At 47.1% G+C, this 23,411-nt stretch overlaps 1 protein-coding gene across 8 annotated transcripts in view; it reads right to left on the minus strand.

The window, feature by feature from the left end:
* The window catches only part of LOC144770438 (uncharacterized), a 776,993-nt gene that overhangs the window by 552,247 nt on the left and 201,335 nt on the right, over positions 1-23,411 (minus strand). The window lies entirely within an intron of this gene.

The following is a 23,411-nucleotide window of genomic DNA, read 5'->3' on the forward strand; positions in this document are numbered from 1 at the left end:
GTATGTTTGCTTTGGACTAGCGGTAGGCTTCCTGACATTTGTTTGCCGCTAGGGATGTTGTGCGTGTTGGCCTTCCGCAGTGATGCTGTGGTTATCGTAGCATTCTTTCCGCCGCGGACGTGGATGGCTGTGAGTTCCGTGGACCGGGCGGATTAATCCTAATTGCGGTCACGGAGTATTCACAGGTATGGCAGTACATGTGTTATTTTCCGCGGTCATTTCCGTCCGCGGCAGTGGTTGTTCATAGGACTCCGTCCGCCGCGGACGGAGTTGGATGTGTTCCGTCCACCGCGGACGGTGTTGGTTATGATCCGTCCGCCGCGGTCGGAGTTTCGTTACATGAATATCCTAATCCCAAACGCGGAATCTCCGCGGCGCGGCCGGGAGTTAAATTTCCCCCACCATGGCGGACAGTAGCCATTTCCGTCCGCCATCCTAATCGACCCCTAAATTTGTCCTGCAAAGAATGCGCACTGAGCGGTTTTAATTGTCTTGTGGTAAAGCTTCAGCAATGTTTTGTACGATTCTTTGGCCTTCATGTTATAGCTGGAGTCACTCCAAGTTTTTACACCCCTTCTATAGAGAAATAAGTTCCAAGGAAAACCATGAGGTAGAAGGGCCTCATTTTTTGGGTGAGAGGACTTTGATGGGTGCAAGGCTATAATCAATCAATCAATCAATCAATCATTCATTTGTAAAGCGCGCTACATACCCGTGAGGGTCTCAAGGCGCTAGGGGGAGGTAGGAGGGGGGGCTGCTACTGATCGAAAAGCCAGGTCTTGAGAAGTCTTCTGAAGGCCAGCAGGTCCTGGGTCTGTCGTAGGCTGGTAGGGAGAGTGTTCCAGGTCTTGGCGGCGAGGTAGGAGAAGGATCTGCCGCCGGCGGTTGTTTTCCGGATACGTGGGACTGTGGCGAGGGCGAGGTTGGTAGAGCGGAGGCTGCGGGTGGGGGTGTAGTAGCTGAGTCGGTCGTTAAGGTATGCTGGTCCGGCGTTGTTTAGGGTTTTGTGTGCGTGAATGAGGAGCTTGAAGGTGATCCTGTTGTTGACGGGGAGCCAATGCAGGCCTCTCAGGTGTGGTGTGATGTGGCTGCGTCGGGGGTCGTCGAGGATCAGTCGTGCCGAGGTGTTCTGGATGCGTTGCAGCCATCTCAGGAGCTTGGTTGTTGTTCCTGCGTAGAGGGCGTTCACGTAGTCCAGTCTTCTGGTGACGAGGGCCTGGGTAACTGTTTTTCTTATGTCGGAGGGGATCCATTTGAAGATCCTGCAGAGCATTCGGAGGGTGTTGAAGCAGGAAGCGGAGACGGTGTTGACCTGCTTGTCCATGGAGAGGGCGGAGTCAAGGATGACCCCCAGGTTGCGTGCGTGGTCGGTGGGTTCTGGGGCTGTTCCTAGCAATGTTGGCCACCAGAAGTCGTCCCAGGCTGAGGGGGTGGGGCCGAGGATGAGGACCTCTGTCTTGTCAGAATTCAGCTTCAGCCTGCTGTCCTTCATCCATTTGGCGACGGCCTTCATTCCTCTGTGGAGGTTGGCTTAGGTGGTGTGGGGGTCTTCGATGAGGGACATGATCAGCTGGGTGTCGTCGGCGTAGGTGATGATGTTGAGGCTATGTTGTCGTGCGACATGGGCGAGTGGTGCCATGTAGATATTGAACAGCGTCGGGCTGACGGATGATCCCTGTGGAACGCCGCAGATGATCTCGGTGGTCTTGGAGCGGAAGGGTGGGAGGCGGACGCTCTGGGTTCTGCCGGAGAGGGAGGATGTGCTCCAGGACAGGGCCTTCTCTTGGATTCCGGCGTCAAGGAGGCGTGCTGTTAGGGTGCGGTGGCAGACCGTGACGAAAGCTGCTGATAGGTCCAGAAGGATGAGGGCGGCTGTTTCTCCTTTGTCCATAAGGATCCTGATGTCGTTGGTGGCGGCGATGAGGGCGGTCTCGGTGCTGTGGTTGCTGTGGAAGCCGGACTGGGATGGGTCCAGGATGTTGTTGTCTTCGAGGTAGCAGGTCAGCTGTCTGTTGACGATGTACTCCGTGACCTTCGCCGGGAAAGGGAGCAGGGAGATGGGCCAGAAGTTCTTGAGGTCGTTGGGGTCCGCCTTGGGTTTTTTCAGTAGGGCGTTGATCTCGGCGTGCTTCCAGCTCTCTGGGAAGGTTGCTGTCTCGAAGGAGATGTTGATTGTTTTTCGGAGATGGGGTGCGATGTGGCTGTGCTGGCTTTGTTGAAAATGTGGTGAGGGCATGGGTCAGATGGGGATCCAGAGTGGATGGAGTTCATGGTCTTGATGGTGTCTTCGTTGCTGACGTTGGACCAAGCGGTCAGGCAACTGGTGCAGGTGGCCATCACAGGGGGGGTGGCCTCGGCAGTGGATGTGGGGGCGGTGGTGTCAAAGCAGTCGTGGATGTCGGTGATCTTGCGGTGAAAGAAGGTGGCCAGTGAGTTGCACAGGTCTTATGATGGTGGAATGTCGTTGGTGTTGGAGCTGGGGTTGGAGAATTATTTCACGATGTTGAAGAGCTATTTGCTGTTGTGTGCGTTGCTGTCTAGGTGGTCCTTGAAGGCGGTCCTCTTGGCGGTCCTGATGAGTTGGTGGTGTCTGCGGGTGGCGTTCTTGTGGGCTGTGTAGCTGTCTGGTGTTCGGTCGCGGAGCCAGCTCTTCTCCAGCTTCCACAGGTGCTCTTGGAGGTCCGGAGGTCTTCGGTGAACCAGGCGGCTTTTCTTGTTGGTGTGATTGGTGGCGGAGGTCTTGAGTGGGGCGAGGATGTCAGGGCAGTCGTTGATCCACTGTTTGAGGTTGATGGCGGCGGTGTCGGGTCGGTGGGGTCAGCGGGTGGTCCCAGGGTGAGGGTGGTGGTCAGTTGATCCTCAGTGACCTTGCCCCAGAAGCGGCGTGGCATCTGTTGGGTGCGGTGGTGTGTGGTGGGTTTCCTGAAGGTGAAGTGGACGCATCTGTGGTCTGTCCAGTGGGGTTCGGTTGAAGGAGACATGGGGACTTGCGGAGAAGATGAGGTCCAGTGTGTGACCAGCGGCGTGGGTGGGTGTCGTCACAAGTTGTTTGAGTCCGAGGTTGGCGAGATTGTCGATCAGGGCGGTGGAGTTTGCATTGTTGTTGTTCTCGAGGTGGAAGTTCAGGTCCCGAGGAGGATGTAGTCTATGGAGGCGAGGGCGTGCGTGCTGATGAGGTCGGCGATGGAGTCGCTGAACTGTGGTCGGGGTCCGGGTGGTCTGTAGACGAGTGTTGCTCTGAGGGTGGTGTTGGGGTCGGTGTGGATCTGGAAGTGCATGTGCTCGGCGGTGGTGAGGGTGTCGTCAGTGTTGGTCGAGACTCTGAGGGTGTCCTTGTGGATGATGGTGATTCCCCCTCCTACTCCATTGGTGCGGTCTCTGCGGGAGATCTTGTAGCCTTCTGGGATGGCTATGGCGATATCTGGTGCCGAGGTGATGTTCAGCCAGGTCTCAGTCAGGAAGGCGACGTCGGGGGTGGTTGAGTATAGGAGGTCCCAGAATTTGATGGCGTGCTTGCGAGCAGAGCGAGTGTTGAGGAGGATGCATCAGAGGTGGTTGGGTTCTCTTGCTGATGGCTTGGCGGGCCGGATGTTGCTGAAGCTGCAGTTCCGGCAGGTGAAGGGCCCTTGGGTGCGCTTCGGGGTGGCCCGGTAGCAGGAGTGATCTCGTCCGGGGTTGAGTGCGTGGAGGGTGCTGGAGTCGTAGTGCAGTCTGGTGTTGTGGTGGCTTCGGGGTCCAGGGGTTGTGGCGCTGGGCGCGGTCCAGGGATTTTGGCGCTGGGCGCGGTCCAGGCGCGGAATGGGCGCAGACGGGCTTGCCTCTGGCGCGCCTCCGGTGCGCCAGCAGCGCGCCCGCTGCGCGGTCGCACAGCGACCGCCATTAAGAAGGGAGGAGGGAGGGAGGAGCAGCTGGGAGGTGGGAGGGGAAAGCGAATGGAGGCGCTAGGGGGGAGGGGCCGCAGGGACGCAGCAGCGGGAAGGCTGAGAGCGGCTCAGGGAGAGCCGGCAAGGGGAGCGCACAAGAGGCGAAAATGGCACAAAATGATAAATTATCGCAATAGCAGCACAGTAAAAGCAAGGCACAATAAAACAAGGCACAAATACACGAGTCTAGGATCGCTTACCAGCAGCCCACTAGACACCAGGGATGAGGCGCAGGCGGGTGCCTGCGGGTGGAGGAGGGCCTCGAACACGCGAACAGCAGCGTGGACGGGGGTCAGAGACACGGGCACAGCTAGGTGGTGCTGCACGCGTGGGGGAGCGAGCTCCTGACTAAAGGCAGGTCAGAGGTCACTCACCAAAGATGCGCAGCGACCGCCATTAAGAAGGAAGGAGGGAGGGAGGAGCAGCTGGGAGGCGGGAGGGGAAAGCGAATGGGGGCGCTAGAGGAGCGGGGCCGCAGGGACACAGCGGCAGAAGGCTGAGAGCAGCTCAGGGAGAGCCGGCAAGGGGAGCGCACAAGGGGCGAAAATGGCACAAAAAAAGCACAAAATGAAAAACGATCGCAATAGCAGCACAGTAAAAGCAAGGCACAATAAAACAAGGCACAAATACACGAGTCTAGGAACGCTTACCAGCAGCCCACTAGACACCAGGGATGAGACGCAGGCGGGTGCCTGAGGGTGGAGGAGGGCATCGAACATGCGAACAGCAGCGTGGGCGGGGGTCAGGGACACTGGCACAGCTAGGTGGGGCTGCGCATGTGGGGGAGCGAGCTCCTCACAAAAGGCAGGTCAGAGGTCATAAGTGGCCTCATTATTCCAAGGCTCACAGTGGCCATCTTGGGTGTAAGGAAACCCTTCTGGAGCAATAGGAGTGGAACAAGCACTTTTTCTTAGGACAAGCATACAATTTCTGCCCAATCAAATGTACTCAATAAAAACGATATCTGAGTGGACCTAAAGCCCCTTTCAACTCAGTGCTTTTTTTTTTTTAAAACACTTTTTATTCATTTTTATTCCCGCAATACAGGAAAACAATCCAGAACATAAATCAGCAGTAAATCACTTCATATCATCATTGTAATCATACTCAAGTATTATAAAAGTCAGCGTTATGTAGCTTTATATCATTCGGGATCCAACTCTCTACAGTTACTCCTGGGTCGTCAGTCCCCTTCCGAATCGGAATCACTTTCATCTCGGTCCGGTGGCAGATCATAAATATCCCCTCTGTAAGTGTTCCATGCCCCCCATATTTTACTCCACTTTTTTGGGCACCCCCTCCTACCAAACACTGCCCTCACAACTATCATGGCTGCATCCAAGTCCCTACTCCAAGCTGCTAGAGTAGGCACCTCAGCTCCCCCCCATTTTTGTGCTATATTCCTCTTGGCCACCATTATGCCCAGTGTTACCCAACCTTGTCCATGTCATGTTAGGTCGTTCGGCTCCCATATATTTAACAGGCATCGCCTGGGTTCCGGAAGAAGCGAGACCCCTTCTGACTGCGATATGGTTCTCAACACTTGTATCCAGTATTGCGCTATTCTGGGACAATTCCATATTATGTGATAAAAGGTTCCTTCGTCTGCAACCTCGTAGGCAAAATGGATGGTCTGCCCTCCCTATCTTGTGCAACATATGCCTAGTGACGGTGTCACTGAGCATGGTGTATTCTCCAAAATACATAAGAACCGAGGTAGGGCCGTCATTTTAAACAGAGCTGCCTTTCCCAGTAAGGTCAGTGGCAGTGTTTCCTAGTGTTGTATGTCTCTTTCGAGACGGGTTAGTGGTGGCTGCATGTTCTTGCTATAAAATTCTCCTGGGTCTGCTGTGATGTAAACCCCCAAGTACTTGAACGTGCTTTCTGCAGTTTTGAGCGGGCAGTTGGCAGGAAGATGTGGCGGTGGGCCGTGTAGCACATACATTATGGATTTGGACCAGCTGAGGGTGTACCCTGATGCCTTACCATAAGCCGTACATATATCTGGAGGCTTATTATGGAGTGCCTCGGGGAGGTCAAATATAACAGGATGTCTTCAGCATATAGCGAGATTCGATCTTCCCAACTATCCGCCCATTTGAGACCTCGCATCATTGGATCCCAGCGTATCCATGCCGCCAGCGGCTCTAGTACCAAAGCAAAGAGTAGCGGTGACAATGGGCAGCCTTGACGCGTGCCCCTGGCCAGGGGAAAATCATCAGAGATGTAACCATTAGCGGTACCATGCAACATTGGTTTAGTGTAGAGCAGCTGAACCCAGGAACAGAATTTAGGACCGAACCCCAGGTGGCGTATTACTGCGAAAAGGAAGTGCCAGTGGACCATGTCAAACTCCATATGTGCGTCCAGTGAGAGCACTACCGCCGGTTCCTGTAAGTATTCTGCGTGTGCGAGCACCCCATGTAATCTTCTCGGATTGAGCGCCGTGTTCCTGCCTGGCATAAAGACCGACTGGTCCAGGTGTATGAGTTTTGTTAGGTGCGGGCTGAGTCGAGTCGCCAGCAGTTTTGCTAGGATTTTAGCCTCTGCATTTATGAGGGAAATAGGTCGGTATGACATACAGTTATCCGCAGGTTTCTCAGGTTTTAAAATAGCTACTATAGTGACTGTCCGCTGGTCCGGTGGGAGCTCTCCCGCTTGTAAACTGTCATTGAACATATTCAATAAGTGAGGTGCAATGGTATGAGCCATCCTCTTATAGAGTTCGACCGGTATACCATTTGGTCCTACCGCTTTACCCGATTGTAGAGCCCTAATGGCTGCTTGTAACTCATCTGTTGTGAGGTCGGCCTCTAGCTCCTGGGCTTCTTCAGGAGTTAACTTGGGCATGGCGAGGTCTTTTATATAAGTTAGCGCCTCTTCTACGGACAATACCGAATCCGAGGAGTATACTGTCTGAAAGTGTCGTGCCAGTGTGTGTACTATTGTGCAGGGGTCTGTTAAGGGTTGATCCTCCCCGTACCGAGCCACGCTATCCATCTATCACTTTTCTCCCGCTTATCTAGCCATGCCAATAACCTTATCGCCAATTTCATATATTTTGTGTTGCGTGTCTGCTAACTGCTGTCTGGTGAGTTCCGTTAGGCGCTCTTTGTGGCGCCGCTGCATGAGGTGCAAGGTGTGGGCTGTGGCAGGGGTTGGGTCTCTAGTGTGGTGTGCCTCTGCAGTACTCAATTCAGACTCTAGGTTCTGTAATTCTAACTGTCCCACCCGTTTGTAGGCTGTGATGGACGCTATGGCATGTCCCCTGACGACTGTCTTGAACGCTTCCCAGAGAGTGATGGAGGAAGCAACAGATCCCATATTGTCTTCAAAATAATGGCGAGATGCCTTCTGGAGTGCTCTCCTAATCTTGGGAACCAGCAAATAACCTGGGCGTATCGGATAGACTTGGCACCGTTTCTGATGATGATGGGTATATCTGAGCAGTATTGGGGAGTGATCAGAGATGCCCGGTGGCCTAATTTCTATATTTTCTACTTTTTGGAGGCTGCCCAGCGAACCCATAAAGTAGTCTATTCTTGTAAGGCTATTATGGACACTTGAGTGATATGTGAATTGTCGTTCCTTGGGGGGGGGTGCCTTCTCCATATATCTATAAGACCCATTGCATCCATGAAACTCTCAAGGCGTGACACCCCAGCGGTACCCTGCCTCCGAGGGAACCTATCTATGGAGTTGTTCGAGACTGTGTTAAAGTCTCCACCTATAAGAAGTTCCCCTACTGGTAGTCCGAGTAGGAACTTACATAGATCTGGGAAGGCCACTGCGTGTAACGCCGGGGGGATGTAGACCAATACTATATTTAAAGGCCTTCCCTCCCACTGTGTAACTATGGCAGCGAATCTCCCAAGCCATCCACTTTAACTTCCGTTATTATCAAGGGAACCTGCTTCTTCACTAATATTCCAACCCCCTGAAGCTGGACGTAAAATCAGAATGTACCACCATTTTGTATCCCCATCTGTCCATCGCTTTGCTGGCCGTACCTGTGAGATGTCTCTCTTGCAAAAGTACCACTGCCGGGCCCTCCCTCTTAATGCATTGCAGGACTAGGCCCCGCTTAATTTTATCACCCAGCCCGCGCACATTCCATGTGAGCACGGAGAGGAATGGCACCATCATGTTGAAATCTCCCATAGGGTCAACTTGCGCTTTGTCTCCCATTGCTATGTCTGACTGACCTACAAATGCTAGTGACTAGTATCTTAATTGAAAGTGTAGTGTAGTTCCTATCATCCCAATAGGCTCTGCGCATTGGAATAATACCTACAGCAGTAAAGGCCTAGGCCAGACGTTAACTAGGTCTACTACTGTCGATACTAGACTTAAAGTTTTGGGTTTGCCAGCTTAGCTCAGAGTTCACTAGAAACTTTCTCGAATGTTCAAGGAGGACTTAACTTCCCTGATTAGACAAGAAGGGATTTAGTTTCTGACAACCATAGAACATGACAACTTTGCTCTCCCCTAATCAAGAGTATATCTCGAGAGTCGTGTGAACAAAAGGCAATTTATTTTACTCAGTCAGTACGTGCATTCTTAGTCTCATCAGAATGTAGAGAAAAGGAAGAGACGGGCGTGTTCAATAAAAAGGTGTTATTTATTGATCAGTCTCTTTTCTCATACAAGAGAAATGGATCGATATTATTGCAATACTTATAGCTAAGTAAAGTGCATACATTAAAAGCAATAGTATAAAATAATACTGTAAAAACATTGATATGGTTTCTAAGCCATAAGATGTTTTAAAATGAATAAAATATATTACATACACATATACATTTGACTAAACGTGTTCAACTGGTGTTTCTAGATACGCCTACCCCGTGTACCTGACCTAAGCCTAATACGAGGGCGGGAATAGAAAGTTACAGTTTAAGTTAAGTTTGTTTTTGCCAAGTGAATAACTAAAGAATTCTCTGTGAGGGGTTATTCAGTTCTGTACCTGGAAGTTAGGATGAATGAGGAATGGTATCTCTTTCTCTGGTCTCGATATTCCAGGCTGCCTGCGAGGGCTACCCAGAAACGCCGGTGCTGGATTCTCGGCAGGAGAAAGCAGCGCGTCTCTCAGCGCGTCAGGAAGGCGGGGCTGCTGCCAGCGGGGTCTGCTCTGCTCTTGGCTTCGGCAAGTATGGCTGCTCCGTCTCGTCACCACGCGTGTGTTTGCATAGGGCAAGATCGGTAATATTTATACCTTTAAGGTGCCGAGATTGACGTAAGGATGGACATAGATACGTCAATAAGGATGTCATACGACTTGCTTGTTAGCACATTCTTTTACTGAAGTTCTCGGTGAAATCAAAACAATGGCCGCAGGGTTTTGCCCAGGTTGTCATAGGTTTGATTTGTTATGAGAACTCCGTATGCCTTATCAGGGGCTGGAGGAATATCGCTTGTCTAATTAGATCGCAAGCGTTATGACCTAATCAGATAACACGTTCCTGTGCCGTAGTGTGACTGCGTCAGATAACGGTATCTGCATCATGGGGGTTTTCTGCCTCATGGGCTGACTGCTAGTTAACTTGTTGGTTTGTTTAACTAGAATAGGGTCAGGAATAGGGGGATCGATTCAGAACCTATAGGAATACATGACACCCACTCCACGCTAACTATGGACATATTTACTAATCTAGGCATAGTATAACATAGTACAACATACTATAGAGTAGTGTGTATACCTTACCACCCCAAAATACATAAATGCATTTTGAAATTCTTCACATATACGGAAAATTTGCAGACATATATATCGTATGTACTCAAGCTATGGAATAATGCTAAAGTTAGCACGCATTTGTATACATTATTGCTTATTTGGTATATGAGAATTACACATGAAATGGTTTCTTAAATACAGAAAAAAGTTTCGAGACCATTCCATCACAGAATAAAATATTTGTGAACATACCAGCGGGCAGCTAAAGTCTATAAAGTATCTAAACATAGAAATCTTAGTTCTTTAGGAATAGTTTCTTACTTTAAGCAGAAGATAAGTGTCCCGAAAAACCGAAAAAATGAATTGGGGCTTCTGAAAGAGTTGCTGTCCGTGAACTGGAGTGAAAAATAGTTCATGTGACTTTATTATTTTAAAGTTGAAGGCCGAATTCAGGGAACGCCGTGTGCGAGCTTGCTCAAAAGTCTCTATTTCTGTTCGGGTGAGAACATCATATCATTTAGGCTTTCGAAAAAACTGTCAACAGCTTCCTGGGAAAGTTCTACTAACTCGGAAATAGGTGTAATCATGCATTCTTGTGCATGATTGTCTCCATTGACATTCTGATTCGCATTGCTGACAGAAGGTCGTACCTGTTCGATGCTGCTTTCATCTTGAACTTCACTACCCATCAATCGCAGTGGTGAAGCTTCCACGAATGCCGTCATCAGGATTGGTAGCCTTTGAGGGCAGCACAAAGCATGAACCTTGATCGGGCTCAACAATGTTTCTGCATCCATTGGCGCATCCGATTGTAGCGTCAGACAGGTGTCTAACACGCATTCTTCTCCGCATAGCAGACACCTTAATACAGGTAAAACACATCTTTGCCACATTGGTCGAAATGATAGAAACCAAGTCATGTTCAGGTCTCTAAGCCGGGAGAGTCCCAGGATTTTTGATATCCGGTCCCGGTATCCAATGGCTAGGATTGTTTCTTCTCTTGTCGCCAGAGTTTTGTCTGTGACATGGGTTGCCATAACGAAAAATAAGGACTAAGAATAGGATTCCTGCAATTAGTCCCAAGATCAGGGGAAGTCCGCCAAAAATCGAATGGACGAAATCTGGAAAAATACCCAGTATGGCTTTGAATGGTGTTAATGCCATTGAAAATACTGTCTTAAATACCTTTGAGACCCCATTGGTATCAGAAATATTTAAGATTTCATTCAGGATTTCCGCGAAATGTACGGGGGAATTAGTTGATAATAATGTATGTATCACCGCAGTCGTCCTTGCGACTTGTAGATCATACGTTTCTTTTGATGACGAGAGCCTGGTAGGCGTCTGAAGAAGCACTGTTTTCATTCTGCTTAAAGTATCTATTCGAATAGAAGTAATTTTCAAATCGGGCCATGCCCTTGCCTCCCTGTCTGGGAAGGAGCTGGGGAACAACGAGCGTCCACAGCACTTGACCTTCGCAGTGGTAGTTACTAGATAAGGAGTCCCGGGCATAAGACTACAACATCTGCGGTCTACAATTAGAATGTAACTCCCATTATAGAGTCTTTGAAAGAATGGTTCTATTTCTGTTGCAGGTACGCCTTGCTGGTGACATGAAAGGTTGTATGAATTCCCTTCACAGGCTCCATGCAAACTAATTCCGTTACACAGAAGTGTGCCACTTAGTGACATCGCACAATTGTTGCCACTAAGAAACACTTTCTGTCCTTTATTACTGACACATGCATGTGAATAGGGCAGGTTCCATGTTGTTTTAAGGTACCCCTTTCCCAATTTCTCGTACATGCCAGCCTGTATATATTTTTGGCAGTATTGAAACCTGAAGGTTGACATTGGAATATTTATTATCCCATGTATTATCCATTCACTGACAGGTCGTTCTGACATTGTCACTGGTAATCTTTCGAGTTTTTCAATGCTCAAGATTGTATAATCAGCACCCTTTTGTGCCATACTGATTTGTCTATCAGTAAGGTTAAAGATTTGGAATAATGACGTTGTGTTGATTAGACGCCAAGGCACATAGCCTGAACGCAGATTTTGTAACGTCCAGCCAAGCTGTACAATAGAACGCAATTGTGACTGACCGTGTTGTAATAACAGTAAGTCTTGCGATAATATATCGATTGCTGAAGACACAATGCTGTCCAAAGAAAAAATTCTGGAGGACAGAGTCATTAACCCATTGTCCACTACAGAAAGTGATTTTTCCAAATTAATACGGTCAATTTCCCGTATTCTCTCTGCTGTTTCAATTTGAGTAACCTTCCAGGCCTCATTGTATGCTGCATATACAGAGGCTGCTATGAAACGCTTTTGACGCTGTTTGCGTGGTCCCATAGTGAAATCACGCAAGTCAGCACCATCAGTAAGTAAAGTTAGGTGTTGCTTAATTTCTGCCAGTGTGGATGTTTGTAGCCATTGAAGGCATAATTTGCCCACACTGTAGGTGGTTATTATCCCTGGGTGATGTCTTTGAGGATATCTAGGGTCTGGCCTGGTCATTTTGAACCCCTGCGTTTTGTTCAGGAATCTGTCTTGACAGTTATTAGTATCTGTGGGCCAGATCAACCACTGTTTCCAATCAGGATGTGTTCTGTTTTGGTTTAATATATGGTTTACGTCTATCTCTTCATCTGTATCAGAGTTATTGCTAAACATTGTTGGCTTTGGAATAGACGGTTTATTTAAGTCTTTGATTTTGGCTAAGCCAAGACAGGTGGTCTGTTGAACAGTGTCATTTAAAAATATCATTTGTTCTGGGATCATGCAGGCTCTAAACAAAGCTTCTATACCCTGTACTTGCCAATCTTTTGTACCCCAAACACTTTTCGATTCAACATTTTTGTCCCAATAATCAAAACCAAAAGTATTCACTTGTTCAAAGAATGAGTCTGAATATATCAATTTTGTGTTGGTTATCATGGTCTTTGTCCCTGTCTTGTTTGACAATTTAAAATAGAATGCTTCAGCATTACTTGTGTTAAAACCTGAAAAATATGAATATTTGTCGTAAACGGTTCTTGAGCTCCCTTTTGGAGGTGTTGCACAATGTTCCCATTGATTATAGTTTAAAACATTTCTAGGTTGTGCAGATCTATGTAAAAAATGGTTACCATAGTGGTTATAACAGTACATACTATCATAATTGGTAGAACCCTGCAAATAATCATGTTTAGTAAATTTAGCAGACATTACTAAATCAGACATCATATTATTAATGCTTTCAAAGTCCCAATCATCAGCAAATGAGTTTGGTTTTACAAAGTCACTCAAGGAGATCTTAATTTGGTGTGGATATTTCAGGATCTCGACAGGACCATAAATTTCATAGTCAGTGTTGTCCCAGGCTACCCCTCCAGGTATCGGATTGGCTGTGAAGTTGGCTGAAGAAAGTTCTCTTTTCTCGACGTGTGAAGATGTGTGTGGTTTGAGGATCAAGTTGATTTTCTGACTTGCTGTGTCCATTTTTGCATATTTTCCCTCAATAAAGCGTCCCAATGTTAGTATCATGATGAGCCAAAGTATGAGGATAAATGCACCAAAACCTACCCAAAATTCAATCCATGGAGAAATCAGATATGTTTCTTTCAGTTGTTTCAAAAGTTCTTTGGCTTTATCTTTAAAGGTTTTTGATGATGGCTGTGTCTTTGATTCACTGAAGCCTTCAGAGGAATCATCGAAGTTTATGAAGTAGCCAGATGCTGTTCTGTCAATTGTTCCAATTGGTTCAGGATTTCTGTTTCTTGCATTTTCACTTGGTACTTCATTATAGATTGATGTGTCTCTGCTAAATGTTTTTATTTGGGTTTTCAGAGGTCTGAGTTCTATTGCATTGTTGCATAGTCCTTGTTGTTCTTCTGTAGGCGTTTCGAATGTGATGAGCCTCTTCGTTAGGACCTCTGTACTGGTAGCAAACCTTGGTGTTCTGCTACTTATTGGGAGTCCACTTGGCCTACTGTTTGTTATCGGCCACATGTTGTGGTTTTACCAGGTCGATGGATACAACTCGGTTCTCCTTTTTACCAGCAAGTGGCGGTAGTACAACTGATCTTGTCCCGTTGACAGACAAGACAGGAACTGCTTTTCTGTAAGAAGGCCCAAATTCCTTCTTTACCGCGATCTTCTCCCTGACTAGATCCCCGACTTTAGGAATCCAGACAGGTCTTGCTGGGACAGGTGGTGGTTCTTCAGTGGTTGTTGGCTGTTGTTTCAACTTTATGTTGCTCAGGTCTTTTCTTGTTTTGTTTAAGTCCTGCAAAATAGCCAAACGGTCTTTGATATCAAAGCTTTTTTCTTTCACCACTGAAGTCTGACTGTCAAGGTCAGAGATAATCATCCTAGTTCCGAATAATAATTCGTACGGACTGAATCCCTTCAGAGAATTTCTTGGCAAGTTATTGAGACTACGTTGGACACTTATTAGATGTTTGACCCACCCTGCTCCCGTACCTAATATCCTTTCCGTTATAGATTGCTTTATGCCTTGGTTTTTTCTTTACACCATCCCGTACCCTCAGGAAGGAAGTGAGAAGATTCCCGCTGGGCTATGCTCATTTGGCCATGTTTCCCCCCATGCTTGAGGGCTAGAGTGGAGACAATGGTCAAACATAGCATGCTCTTAGCGTATATGCCATTTAGACTCGCAAATCTTTGTATAACAGTCCGGACGTCAGCCGAGTGCTGGTGATCTACATTATAAGTGGAACTAGCCTGTATATGTTAATCGCAACCCTTCCTTTTTACTCCTGATTTTTTCTGGAGTAGAACGACGAGGTATTAAACTGTTTCTCTCCCCACTGCGATCTCTGTTGCAGTTTGGGCAGTTTTTTACAAATATGGTGTGACGCAGGCTCATGCCTGGCCACCAGTACCTTGATTGTAATTCTTCCAGAGAATCTTTTAGTTTGAGGTGTCTGAGACCCTCGCCCATATGTGCGTCTGCGATTAACAAGTTTCTCCTGTCCATGTTTGGAATCACTCTATTCCCCACTCCAGGGATTCGAGCAAAAGGGACGGAGTTTGCATCGATTATGTATGTACAATTGAGTGGATAGTTGATCGGTAACGCTGAGCAGTCGCCTTTTGATGACGTTTTTACTGCCAGCACTGTTTCACCGTCAATGTATTTTAATGTACGCTTTTTTCGATCTACGGGAGCCGATTTAGTGGCTGCCGCTGTGGCTGTCTCAGCCAATGAATTCCCTGCAACGTGAACGCCATCACGCTGATGACTCAGTGAGTGTGTCACGTGAGTCTTTGGTAGTTCTTTCTGTAAAAGAGCTATTTGTTCCCAGAGCAGTTTCTGCTTTATTGGTGCATCTGTGTCATCTTTGTAACCTTTTTGAATCCATGTCTGCAAATCCTTGTTATATGATTTGACGCAGTAATATGAATCTGACACTATAAGTGTCGGGAATTCGCGATCCGCATTATCTAGCGCCATTTTCAATGCTATTATTTCTGTTTGTTGTTCAGAATTAGTTTCTACTGAGTGTGTTTTTGTTAATAGAGGTTTTAGTTTACCTCCGCGCCACACTTCTTTTGTAATCCCACATGTGGGGTTGTATGCTTGTTCTCCCCAAACGGGAGGTTGAGCATGTCCGTCTGTATAAATTACACAGGCGTAATGTCGTAAAGGCAGAATATCGATTGGCAGAGGGTATGTTTCTTCATATTCTAGATTTTTCAACTCTTCTAGATCTTAGAAAATTGTCAACCAGGCTATACTTGATAATTCATATCCTACGTACAAGACTGTTAGATGGGCAATTCTGGATTTTTTTAAATTGAATTTGTAACCCTCTGCTGCGAATCCAAGTATTATGGTGTTCACTCTCTTCAAGTGAGTCTCCAAGTCATCATCTGTTAAGTAAATGTCATCGACATAAGATAATGCTTCATCATCATATAGTTGTAGTAATTCTGTTACTCTCGCTGAGAATACCCCCGGGCTGTTCTTGTACCCCTGGGCTAACCGACAGAATTGTTTTTGAGTGCCATTTATTGAGAATGCAGTTAAATATCTGCTCTCTGGTGCTATGTTTTGACAAAAGAATCCATTAGAGATGTCCAAGGTTGTTTTGTATTTTTTGCGCACTATGTTATTCATTAGTGCAGCACTGTGTGAGTTTTGCACTGCAAAAGTTTTGCAACATGTGTTAAGGTGTCGGTAATCCAAAACTAGACGATATGAATTGTCTGGTTTGGAGACCGGAAACAAAGGGTTGTTCATTTGTGAGGTGCAAGTTTCAATCACCCCCTGGTATTCTAGCTGATCTAGTATTTCATTTACCTGTTTTTTAGCTTCTTGCTTAATTGGGTACTGCCTTTGTGCAGTTGGTTGTGATTTTAACTGGATTTTGTGAGGGGGAGAATCCTCATCCCATCCTACATGATTTTTATATAAGGCAGGAGCTAGAGCCACTGCCCACTTTCTAGCAAGTGTGTATTTTTTATGAATTGGAATTTGATTTGAGAAGGCAGGCATAATTACTTCTTCGCCATGAGGGCACTCCCTGACAAACTCTGGTGGCCAGTCTTTTTCAGCTAGAAGGATATCATAGCCCTTGGAGAGATTATCCCAAAATAGTCCCCTTATTTTCCTAGTCTTATCCCCCTCTATACGCAATGTTATTTCGTATATTTTGTGAGGTTTGCTAACTCTGGTGTCCGCAGTTTCCACTTGAAGATATTCATTCGTGTCCACTGTCTCCAGATGATTCATAAGGACTTTGCGAGCTATGCTCACTTCTGCTGCGCTGTCTAGCATTGTCTGAGCCCACTCTCCGTTTTTCAGTTGTGTCCTCAGTATTCTCGGCATTGGTAACTACCTTGATACTGGCTACCTTCTTTTTTGGAAATTGTAATTTCTTTTTTAGCTGAGCAGGTTCCTTGTCTTTGGACTTGGTGTGCTCTTCTCTTTGTTCTGATCGTCCTCTTCTTTCCGATTTCTGCGAGGAAGTCTGAAAAGATTGAGAGGGACGTGTATCAATGTCTTGATATCTATCAGGCTTTTTAATATTATCCCTATTTCTAAGGTTATATCTTTTCCCAGAGGGGTCACTCTGGGGTGACCTGTGTCTTTGGTTTGGAGATTTCTCTCTTCGCCTAGGAGACCTTCCTCTGGACTGGAATTTCTTTTCTTTAGGATTGGATTGTTTGTTTCCATCCCAGTTCTTTTTTGGTGAATTATTATTAAAAAATATTTTTTCTGGACTTTCAGTCAGTTGTGGTTTTACTGGTAGTCCACCTAAACTATCTCTACCTAGTTCCTCATAGGATTTTTCTATGATTCTGGCAATTTCAGCTGGTTGGTCTGCTATATCTGTCTCTTTTAACCTCTGGCGGATCGCCACGTTTGCTGCTTCACCTTTTCTGTTGGCTAATAATATAGCCGAGACCTGCTTGAAGTCTTTCAGTAATTTCATACCAAGAGTTAAAGCGGGTTCAGGTCCATATTCATCTTGAATTTGTTTTAGCACATCTGGTATTACCGAAATGGATGGAACACCGTGCGTTTTTGTGTAGATGGAAGCAAAGACTGTACCCCAAGTGTCACAGTCCTCAATGTGTGGTGCGATTCCCATTGGAAGGCAGATAGTCAGAATCCTGTGCTTTTCTAGCGGGGTGGTGTCAGGAAACACCGCCTCTATTTGGGTGATTTTTTGCGCTAGCCAGAATGGTATTTGTTCCCGTTTAGCCGGTACTTTACCTAGGCAGGATTGGATGTTCTGTGGTGTAATTTTATTTGTGTTCCCCTGGTGAGGGGTCAGCTGTGGAAGTTTAATCGCTGGCTGAATTGTTGATGTCCGCATCACATACTGAACTAATTGTCTATGAATTTTTATTAATTGTTTTAGCTGTGTTAACAGCTCTGCTGCAGACATCCCATTGATGTCTGGATGTGGTGTGTATCCGGCTAGGACCGGCCACGTTGCTCCTGGTCTACCTAAAGGACCGAGCCTGGTGATGTGATTGTTATGTTTTAGGGCGCCATCAAATAAGAGCAAATGCTCTTGAAATTTGAGTGGTACTTCCACCTCCTCGAAAGGAGTGTACTCATTAGGAGGTTCCTCTATTTTGTAATAGTGGAAGTACTTTGTTACAGCATTTGCAGCTGGAAAATGTATCCATGAATAGTATACCTCTGTCTGCCGATATTCGTGTGCCTCAATTACGAATATGACTGTGCCACCTCTAGGTGTCAGTCCATTTTCTATAAGTTTTAGAGTTATAGATCTCCTTTTGATGACCGGGATGAGTATTATATCCTGGTCTGCTGCCTGCATGGTAGCATCAGCTGCTGCGAGTTCAGTTGCTAATCTAACTGCCTCTCTTTCTTCTTCATTGTCTGACATTTTACTGTCCTGAAGGTTATTTCTTTTGTTTGCAGATCAGGTTTCTTATGGAAACAAAGGTTAGATGCACAATATTTTGGAACTGTTTATCCTTCAACGTTGACTTGTACCAAGAACCATACATAGGAGTTCCCTCCTGCGAGGTCTGGCGGATATAACCTTTCACCCACTCCAGACGTCTTTGGAGTATTTGGGAAAAGGGGTCTGAGTGAGAAAGCACGACTGAGTTACTCTAAATGTCTTACGTTAGTTTTATCGCCCTTTCCAAACACGTTGGGCGCCATGTAGTGTAGTTCCTATCATCCCAATAGGCTCTGCGCATTGGAATAATACCTACAGCAGTAAAGGCCTAGGCCAGACGTTAACTAGGTCTACTACTGTCGATACTAGACTTAAAGTTTTGGGTTTGCCAGCTTAGCTCAGAGTTCACTAGAAACTTTCTCGAATGTTCAAGGAGGACTTAACTTCCCTGATTAGACAAGAAGGGATTTAGTTTCTGACAACCATAGAACATGACAACTTTGCTCTCCCCTAATCAAGAGTATATCTCGAGAGTCGTGTGAACAAAAGGCAATTTATTTTACTCAGTCAGTACGTGCATTCTTAGTCTCATCAGAATGTAGAGAAAAGGAAGAGACGGGCGTGTTCAATAAAAAGGTGTTATTTATTGATCAGTCTCTTTTCTCATACAAGAGAAATGGATCGATATTATTGCAATACTTATAGCTAAGTAAAGTGCATACATTAAAAGCAATAGTATAAAATAATACTGTAAAAACATTGATATGGTTTCTAAGCCATAAGATGTTTTAAAATGAATAAAATATATTACATACACATATACATTTGACTAAACGTGCTCAACTGGTGTTTCTAGATACGCCTACCCCGTGTACCTGACCTAAGCCTAATACGAGGGCGGGAATAGAAAGTTACAGTTTAAGTTAAGTTTGTTTTTGCCAAGTGAATAACTAAAGAATTCTCTGTGAGGGGTTATTCAGTTCTGTACCTGGAAGTTAGGATGAATGAGGAATGGTATCTCTTTCTCTGGTCTCGATATTCCAGGCTGCCTGCGAGGGCTACCCAGAAACGCCGGTGCTGGATTCTCGGCAGGAGAAAGCAGCGCGTCTCTCAGCGCGTCAGGAAGGCGGGGCTGCTGCCAGCGGGGTCTGCTCTGCTCTTGGCTTCGGCAAGTATGGCTGCTCCGTCTCGTCACCACGCGTGTGCTTGCATAGGGCAAGATCGGTAATATTTATACCTTTAAGGTGCCGAGATTGACGTAAGGATGGACATAGATACGTCAATAAGGATGTCATACGACTTGCTCGTTAGCACATTCTTTTACTGAAGTTCTCGGTGAAATCAAAACAATGGCCGCAGGGTTTTGCCCAGGTTGTCATAGGTTTGATTTGTTATGAGAACTCCGTATGCCTTATCAGGGGCTGGAGGAATATCGCTTGTCTAATTAGATCGCAAGCGTTATGACCTAATCAGATAACACGTTCCTGTGCCGTAGTGTGACTGCGTCAGATAACGGTATCTGCATCATGGGGGTTTTCTGCCTCATGGGCTGACTGCTAGTTAACTTGTTGGTTTGTTTAACTAGAATAGGGTCAGGAATAGGGGGATCGATTCAGAACCTATAGGAATACATGACAAAAGTGAGTGTTTTCCTGTGCGTGCTAGTACTGCCAAATAACTTTCATACATACCAAAAACATGTCTGATATACCAAGAACTTAGAAAAAATCCCTGCCCCCCAGTACCCTGCCTCCCTGCCATGCGGACTCAGAACTGCCCGCCACCCCAACTCAGCAGAGTGCTTAGAACCCAATCCCCAAAACTTTACTTGCATGTATGGAGGCGGGAAGTCCGAGGAAGACCATTCCATCCCCCTGCCCCAGAGTCCATAGTCGTCTATTATTCCACCGCAGTCTTTAAATCAAGGTGGGCCACAACATCTATCTGCATGTTTCCCTCATGTGATGGTGGGCAGTTCCTGTCGATTTTACTTTCCAGGGCCTTTGTCCAGTTGCTCTGTCTCCACCTCTGGTCAAGGGAATCACAGGGGGGCGCCTGTCCATGGCGTTTCCCTTCAGTGGGAAGTTGACGCACAAAGTCTTACTCTCCGGATTCCTTCCGCAACTGCCCAGCTTCTTCCTCCTCGTGCCGAGGGTCATCGAAATCTGCCCCTTGTCCGCAATGCCGTCGGTGCCTGTTCGTTCGTCCGGAGTTCTTCACCTTCCTCCAGCCTTCGAGCCAGTTGTGAGCCTCCTCCGGTGTCTCGAAGAACCAGGTCTTCCCACCTGCCACTACTCGGAGCCTCGCTGGAAACAGCATGCAGTAGGGCAACTCACTTGCTCGCAGCTCCTTCTTGACTTCTATGAAACTTCTGCGGCGTGCTGAAACCACGGCAGTGAAGTCCGGAAAAAAGGAGACCACGTAGGGGAGGCGCCACCTTGGCCGTTTGTAAAATGGCATCCCTATCTCGAAAGTTGAAGATTCGCGCCAACATCGGTTGCGGGGGGCCCCAGGTTTGGGCCTACCCCCTGGCACCCTATGCGCTCGTTCCACCGAGAAAAAAGTTGAAAGACCCTTAGGCTGCAATCTTGGCTTGATTAATTCCTCGTTGTAGAGGTCCATGGCGGGGCCCCCTTCATTTTCCGGAAGGACCGTAATTCTTACATTATTGCGCCGGAAACGCCCTTCCTGGTCGTCGAGTTTCGCCGCCATGCGTTTGTTTTCGGCTTCTAACTGCGTCACCTTTTTTTGTACTTTGTTGTCACCTGCTCCACCTCCGTAACTCTGGCGGACTTTTTTTGAAAGTCTGCCCTTAGGAACGTTACATCCGCAGAGATAGAGCCCACTGTAATTGCACGCTGTGGAGTGCTGCCATGATATCTTCTAATGTTACTGTGGGGGACTCCCCTTCCTTCGCTGTCTTGTCTATGTTTCCAGTACGGTAAGGCAAAGGGGGGAAATTCTTTGTATATGCGAATTTGTCCAGCTTCCCCTGCTGCGATGCACGTGTGCCCCTGCCACTTATTTTCAGCCAGGCAGTCACTCTCTTTCACTATCGTGTATCTTTGGGAATCGTGCAACTTTTAAGGGCCCACCAACAGCCCTGGGCAAAAGACTTTCTCCCAGCACACCACAGTATGGTTATCTAGATGCTCCTCACACATTTCATAGGCAGTCACTTGGGGTCAGTTGTGCCGTATTATACACTGGTCTCATCCCCCGCCACTTTTCTTCGAACGGGATCACTGCCACTAATCCAGCACGTGCCTCACTATCGCCCATCAAGCAGACACCCCAGGTTTCCAGCAATGTCCACGCCAGCCGCAGCAGGCACCAACATGGTCTCTAGCTCATAGCCGGCCCTTCATATACCATGCGAGTCTGGCTTCCAGCCCCCTCCAACACAGGCAGTTAAATGTCAGGCAGGCAGGTTCCCCCCTCGGCGGCTCCACACCCTTGATCGGGCTCGTCGCTCCAGGCTTTCAGTGAGGCGTCGCAGCAGGAGCACCACGCGCTTCTCAGGGCACGGTCTGCCCCTCCTCTGCTCGGGTCCAGACAGCAGACGCTGATCGAGGCCTCTTTTCCGATCCCCTTCAGCAACGCCCGGCAGATTCTATCAGCAAGCCGCAGCCGCGGTCCGCCCCCTCTCAGGCCCGTTATGCCTATCAGCTGCAAGTCTGGGGAGTGTCTCTGGTGTCTGTTGGTCCGGTAGCGCCCAAGTTCACCGCCAGCCGCTTTGCGGAGCTCCCACAGCCGATCGAGCACACAGTTAGCAGGCTGCAGGTCGAAATTCAGTCCCCGGCTTGAAGTATCCGCTCAGGCCTCCACCAGCAATGCCGTCCACACAGCGTAATATACGGCGGAATCACACCGGAGGCAGATCGGTCCGGTCTGCTCCTCCTATCTAGCCTGTAGATAAGCTCTGGGTATAACTTTAATTGAGGATAACTGAGCGGATTAATGGGGAGACAGCCTCACCCCCGGAGCTACCCTAGGCTGCGGCCATCTTGCTCGGCAGCTAGCCACGCCCCCAACTCAGTGCTTTTTGATGCTCTTTCTATGGTGATCACATGACATCGGGTGACACGTGCACTTTCAAGCCAGACCTAATGATTACCAAAAACTTTCATATTTTTGAACTACTTTGTACTGCATTTTAATCTTTTGGGGGGAAAAGGGAATTGTGCCACTCATATACCCTGCTACTTTTTTCGAGGAAAAAATGTGAGACCTGAATGATTAAGTCTGTGTACTTCGTATTAGGGTGTTGCAGCAAACGTTTTTCTTTTTGTTTTAACACAGCAAGACTTATTCAGCTTAGCTAACAGGCAGAGCCTGGTTGGTTTGTTTGTGAACAGCCAGATGTCCGACAGTAGAAAATATGTCTCGGGCAATCATATTTAACATTGGAAATCCAGTTTCTCTTAGCTGTTCATAAATTAGATGAAAAGAACAAAGAATATCAGAGGGTCTAAGGAAAAAAGTGTACATAAGGTGTAAACTATCAAGGACGACTAGATGCCCCTACCATGTACATAACTATTCGCAGTCATACCTTAGGCAGACCCATATGGTGGTCAAGTAAGGATGCCCATCAGTCACCACACGGAACCGCCCTTCATCATTTAGGATTCCTTCAAGACCAACAGTAGGAATGCCATTAGGCTTTCACGGAAGAGGGTCCAGATGGTAATGGGAACCTCATCCGGTCAGCCAGGTCTTTCTATGGTCTTGCTACTCGATTGTGAAGATATTAACACAAGAGAAAGGGGGACTGATGTTGCAGTGCAAAGAAACTAGTGTGAATGGGGAGTGAGAGAACTTTGTCCCCAATTCTTGGTATCGCTTCTTGGGGCTTTCCGTGATACAAATTCATTCTATTTCATGTCTTTTAAACTGTTAGTATTGGACTAGTGTTGTCAAAAAAGTTATTTCAACTTTTTTTCAACCTTTTTTCAACCTCTTTTCAACCTCTGTAAAAGACTCACTCGAGGAGCGACAGTCTTTTTTAATAAATGAGCTCCTAAACCAACCACATTGCTGGGCACTCGACTTTACTACGCTCAGATTGGCTGTTGCTTCGTGCCTTCAGCCAATCAGCTGCCCGCTATTGGACGAGTACGAGTGTCAGGAGCCACGTGATCGGCTGCCTGGCCAATGACGTAGTGTCTTATACCGGAGCCCCGTCCGTAGTCGGTACCTCCCCAATCAGCTCGGACGCCGTTTCCCGAGGTACCGACGGACAGGTAACTCCGTTTTTCCTAATGGGATTTGTTTTGATTTATCGGGAGCATATAGGTTTCCAACAACAATACCGATTACTTTTGACAGTCTTTAGTTAGTCAATGTTGGTGAACATACGGCAGTATATCACTATCGATACAGCCATGTATGGTTCATGTTAGGTGG

This window comes from Lissotriton helveticus, chromosome 7, assembly GCF_964261635.1.
Source record: "Lissotriton helveticus chromosome 7, aLisHel1.1, whole genome shotgun sequence".
NCBI lineage: Eukaryota > Metazoa > Chordata > Amphibia > Caudata > Salamandridae > Lissotriton > Lissotriton helveticus.